Genomic DNA, 6,000 nt, shown 5'->3' on the forward strand with positions numbered 1-6,000 from the left:
ACAAATGGACACCACACCAGTTTAGAAAAATAAGTAATCTTTATCTAGATTTAACACAAGACCAAACAACAAAAATCCACAATACAGTATTCAAAAATATGACTTTCAAATGGTAGAAATAGCTTAGTTCAATGTAGATGGTAAATGCGACACTTTACTCTCAAAGTACCTTGGATGCATAACGCAATATAAACAAAAGGGGCGCAGGGAAGGTGATGCGCCATTTCCTTGCTCCGGGGGAGGCGATGCCTCTGTTCCTTACTGGAGAGGAGGCGATGCGTCTATTTCTTACTGTGTCCCGGTTACGATGCGACAAGATGGCACCTCGATGCGATGCGACAATCCAATGCGATACGACACAATGGTGTCTTTGATGCGATGTGACAACTGGTATACGATACGTGCAGTCCCACCGGCCGTGCGGCGAAATCGGTGGTTTCTTGAGTCTCGACAGGCCCTGCGGCACTCTACTCCAGTGATGCGACGGCTACCACTGCGGCAATGATGCGCTTCTCTTGCGATGCGACCCGCTTCCTCGGCGATGCGACGGCAAATAGCTGTGACGGTGGCACACTACTCCGGCGATGGCAACAACTACGGCGGCGACACTCTTCTTCCTCGTTGTGTCGCGCTTCAGCGCCCAGCGACACACAGTCTCCAGAGGTCCTAAAACAACAGCAGGAACCTCTGCAGGTAGAATTCCCAGCAAGGAAATTCAGGGGAGCTGGTGGTGCAGTCTTTGTGTCCCTGAGACTTCAGAACAGGAGGCAAGCTCAGCTTCAAGCCCATGGCGAGCTTCCTTAAGATGATAAAGTACACACAAAGTTCCTTTTCTCCTTTCATTGGCAATAAACAACCACTGCAGGCCAACCCCAAACAGTAACCAGCGCAGGGGCAGTCTACTCCTTCAGCTTTCTTGGATTCTCTCCTGGCAAAGGTTTGTCTTGATTCCTAGAAGTGATCTAGAGTTCTTGGGTCTGGGCCCCAATATTTATACTACTAAATCCTTTGTTCTCTGAAGGTAGAGAGTGTCTGTACCTAGTCAAAACCAGTTCTGTCCTCCCTGGTGCAGCTTCCTGGCAGGTGGTGGAGACAACATTGTTGAAAGCAGACCTGGCCCAGGTAGCTGAAAAGAAATCATCTCCCCCTACTCTCTAGTCAATGTAGGCTCAGGCAAGTGAAAGGAAATAATCTCCCCTTACTCTCTATTCAACCCAGGTCCTATTCAGCCCAGCCCTGACTCATCAGGCTGCTGGAGCCAAAGCCCTCTACAGCCCCCAGTCACTCACAAACCAGACATGTAATACACAAACCTAGCAGAGGCATACTGGATGGTTAGGCAAGAAAATACCTACTTTCTAAAAGTGGTATTTTCAAACACAGAATGCAAACATCACCCACACTAAAAGATGTATTTTAACATTTTGAGTTCAGACACACTAAACTCTTTTTTTACCTTGTTTCCTGGGTCAGTTAGGATTATAAGATGTTATAATAAGACTGCCCATTCTAACCTATGGGAACAGGTAGCCTTGCAATTGTGAAAAACGAAATTGGCTGTAATTCACTATCTGGACTTGCCACACACACCAGGGTATGTCCTACCTTTCACATATAATGCAACCTGCCGATAGGTGTACCTTGGGCCTACCTTAGGGGTGACTAACATGTAGAAAAGGGAAGGTTTAGGGACTGGCATGTGGGTGCACTTGCCATGTCGACATGGCAGTCCCAGACTGCACACAGGCTCTGCAATGGCAGGCCTGAGCCATATTTTACAAGCTGCTTCTGTGGGTGGCACAATCAGCCCACCAGCAACATTTGATTTACAGGCCCTGGGCACTCAGGGTGCACTGTACTAGGGTCCGATAAGTAAAACAAATAAGCCAATCATGTAGTCACTAATCTATTACCACAATTTACAACAGGGAGCACTTGCACTTTGGCACTGAACTGCAGTGGCAAGGTGCCCAAAGCATCTAGACCAGCAAAACATAGCAAAAACATAGGAGGCAACAGCGAAAAAATGGAAGGAGACCCACGCCAATGGTGCCAGGTCTAACAAACACCATCCTGTTCTGTAAGGTGACTAATCTCGTAGCCTGAAGCTCAGCAGTGATGTTTGTCAATATCCCAGCTGTTGTATTAATAACCCCTTCCACAACCCTTGTTAACCGACGAAGCTGAAGACTATTAGCCATGGGGCACCAAAAAGGTAAACGACCCCTTGCATCATCGTCAAACTGTTACCGGGTAGTATCTGTCTGATCTACACCCTCAGTGTCCACAACCCTTCTGACTCGAGGCAAGTACATACTCCTACGCCGCAGCCAATGATCTTTATGGTTATTGGACGAGGCAATATACACAGGGTGAAGGAGAAAAGAGAGGTAACATCTGCCACACCATCCCCTCAGAAGTCAAACATGAGCTTGGGATCAACAGACAAAATAGACATTCTGGGGTGGGATCAAGGGGGGACTATTAATACTGCTCAGTCTGTAGGTAAAATTGCATTTACTTTCCGCACCTTGCACCTTCCCATCCCCTGGACACAGAAACTAGCCGTTGTATTGACCACGGACACCGGCACCAGTTTGTCCTTAGTAACATGACGATCTTGGAAAGATTGGAAGTACTCATAGGTGTTGAACCCTTGGAAATCAGCCATTTCCATGCTAAGCCCTATTTAGTTTTTCATTTTATCATATATACGCATACAAGAGTTTGGGGATAAGGTACAGGACGTCCCATTTCCTGCTTGACCTATGGGAGTAAATCCGTGATGAAAACATATATATTCTATCACAGTGCGAGAGACAGCAGATGCCATAACCTGAGTAGAAAGTCGTAAATGGTAGTGCATCATAACAAACAATTCAAACCAACCTTCACAGCTACCAATATATGACAGTGGCATGGACAACAAATTATTGCTCTTGTGAGTAACTGAGGGAAGCAATCTCCAACCCCGACAATTGGTTGTATTGGACAAATCATGGGCTTGATGCAACATTTGTATAAATACATTATCTGTGTACGTCTTTCTATGCTCTCCTTTGTGAGGGGCCTAAGTAACAAGCATATGCTCAGGGTAAGTGGGCGTTGTACCAACCAAAGAATGTACAGGATACTTTTCCTACAGGAACCAAGCTATTCCCAGTACAGTTATTAATGTAATCACAACTGTCAATCCAAAGACTATTTTACTCTTTGTGGACCAACCCTGCGCTAGTCGCGGGGATGCAAATGGCTGTTCCTTCGCCTCACTAGGTCGACCAAACGGATGCATTAGGAAACAAGAAAAAGGTATGCAAGGAAACTGATAGCAAGGGCAAGTGTTCCCAGTGTCCGTCTGAGCCTCACTGGTACAGGCTCCTATTGTTCATCAACGTTGGCGTTCTTGAGCACTGAGTGGTGGAACTTGCTCAGTCCTAGCTCTCGATGAATCCCACATAGTTCAGGATAATGTAACCCCCCCTCCAAGAGAGCACGTTTGATCTATCCTGTCCAATGTCAAAACAGTGCACCACTCTCGCCTCGCCTTAAACTAACACCGTTGGTACTATAGCAAAGCACACCCTGACTTACACAGTCCATCCCTAACTAATCTGACTACTCCTTTGGTGTACTATTCCTCAGCTGAGAGCGCAAGTTATACCTGGTGACTCCAGGCACAGAGGGGTCGGCAAACAGTGGCTCTCCAAGGGCTCGAATTTCTGGTGGTGTCACTGCATTTAGAACCTCATTATTCTCTGCAACCGTTTGGGTCCACGTAAGTTTTGCATCACTAAAAGGAACAAACTAAGGCACCTTCTCAGTCTCAGTGTCCCTCACCCACAGGTCGTAGGACAAGGGTAGGGGTATCCTGCAATAGTGGCTGGAATAAATCCAGTTCTTTCAGCCGGCGACCTTCCCAGCAGTGAGGGTAGCGAGGAGTACCTGCTCGGGCCCCTTCTACCGAGGCTCCAATCTCTTTTTCCACTGAAAATTACCCAGCAGCACCCACTCCCCAGGCTCGATGTTGTGGCCAGACCCCTCTGGTACGGTTGGAGGCGACTCTCGAATCTGTTGGTGAATAGAATGCAAACTTACAGTTAACTTGCACAAGTAGTCAGTCAATAAAGGGTACTTAATTTCTGAGAATATACACGGGCGTGGGATTCACCGGCATTTGCTGGGCATCCAAACATGACCTCGTAGGGTGACAATCCTGTTCTAGAATGTGCTGTTGTTCTTGTTGACGAAAGAGCTAATGGTAAAGCATCTGGCCACTGTAACCCTGTAGTTTCCTGAACCTTTGCCAATTTCAGTTTGAGAGTACCATTGTACTTCTCAACCAGACCTGCTGACTGGGGGTGATTTGCAGCATGAAACTTCTGTTTTATGTGCAAACCATTGCAAACTAACTGGATAATCTTGCCATTGAAATGACTTCCGTTATCACTCCAGATCAAATTGGGCAAGCCAAAGCGAGGAAAGAACTCCTTCAGGAGTACCTTTGCAGTCGCGATGGCTGTGTTCTCTCCACTAGGGTAAGCCTCAACCCATTTACTGAATGCACAAGCAACCACCAACACATACTTCAAATGATTCACCCTGTCCATTTCGATATAGTCCATTTGAAGGACCTCAAAAGGGAAAGTGGGAGGTGCAAAATTGCCGGGTGGTGTAGGGGTACCTTAGCCAGCATTGTGCATCACACACACCATACAGTACTTCACTAAATGTGCAGCCGTCATTGGAATGTTGTCATTTTGCCGTACGGGGTCTAACAGTTTGCAAATACCCTTAGCACTGATATGAACTGGGCCATGGTCCATCGTGACTACAGAAAGAACATAGCATCTGGCAACATCGATCTTTGCTTCCCTGACTTGTCAATCCAACATCCCTCATCATTCAATTGTGCTGTACTTTCTTGCCACGCTGCTAATTCCTCCACTGTGGCCTCCCTCTGTACATCCTTCACGTTCTTAAGTTTATCCTCAAACATGGTGACCTCAGGCACCCACCTAGCAGGACTGGCTACAAACATCCTTTTCATCTGAGTTCGGGTTAGCTGTCTGATCTGCAAAAGTGTTTTCTTTACCTACATCATTAGTAACATTTCTATAGGTGCTGCACTTCACTATGGCCAATTTCTTAGGGAGTGTCAGAGCAGACAGAAGCCTATGTATAAGAGGACCATGCTGAATCCTTGTCCCATGGAAAGTAAGGAACCCTCTCTCTGCCCAGAGCCGCCCAAAGTTATGGGCGACTCCAAAGGAGTACTGACTGTCAATATTGATATTGACATCTAGTCCCTCACTCAAGTCACAGGCTCGAATAAGGGCAACGAGCTTTGCAGCTTGGGCCGACTGATAAGGAACTTGTGACGTCTCAACTACCATGTGCAGTGCTCTAATGGCATACTCGGCTGTTGTAGTACTATCTGATAATTTAAAACAAGAGCCATCGACATATAGTTCCCCTTGAGGGTGAGATAAGGGAACATCAGTCAGATCTATCCTTCCTTTCGTCTCTTCTTCCATCCGGAAGACACAATTATGTATGTCAATCACCTCGTTCTCAGAAGGGAGGGGTAGTAACGTGGCTGGATTCAGAGTGGCACAGCGTTTGATCGTAACATGTTGGGCAAAGAGAGTTAGCTCATAACCTGTCAGACATGCACTGGTGAGGTGCTGCCTCTTTGTCTTATTCAAAAGTGTATCCACAGCATGACTGTGAGGTCAAGTACGAGTCCAGCTGATTGTCTTATCGCGACAGCCACAGCCACTACCGCTCTTAGACAGCTCGAGAAGGCTCATGTGACAGGGTCAAGCACAGCAGAGAAATAAACACACAGTTGTTGCTTATCCCCAAATTTATGAGTTAAAACAGAAAGCGCACAACCACCCATCTTGTGGACATACAATACAAAACTTTGTGCATAATCAGGGGTACCAAGCACTGGAGCCGAGCAAAGCGCAGTTTTTAACTGCTCAAAAGACTGCTGAC

Source organism: Triturus cristatus, chromosome 2_1 (assembly GCF_964204655.1).
Source record: "Triturus cristatus chromosome 2_1, aTriCri1.1, whole genome shotgun sequence".
NCBI lineage: Eukaryota > Metazoa > Chordata > Amphibia > Caudata > Salamandridae > Triturus > Triturus cristatus.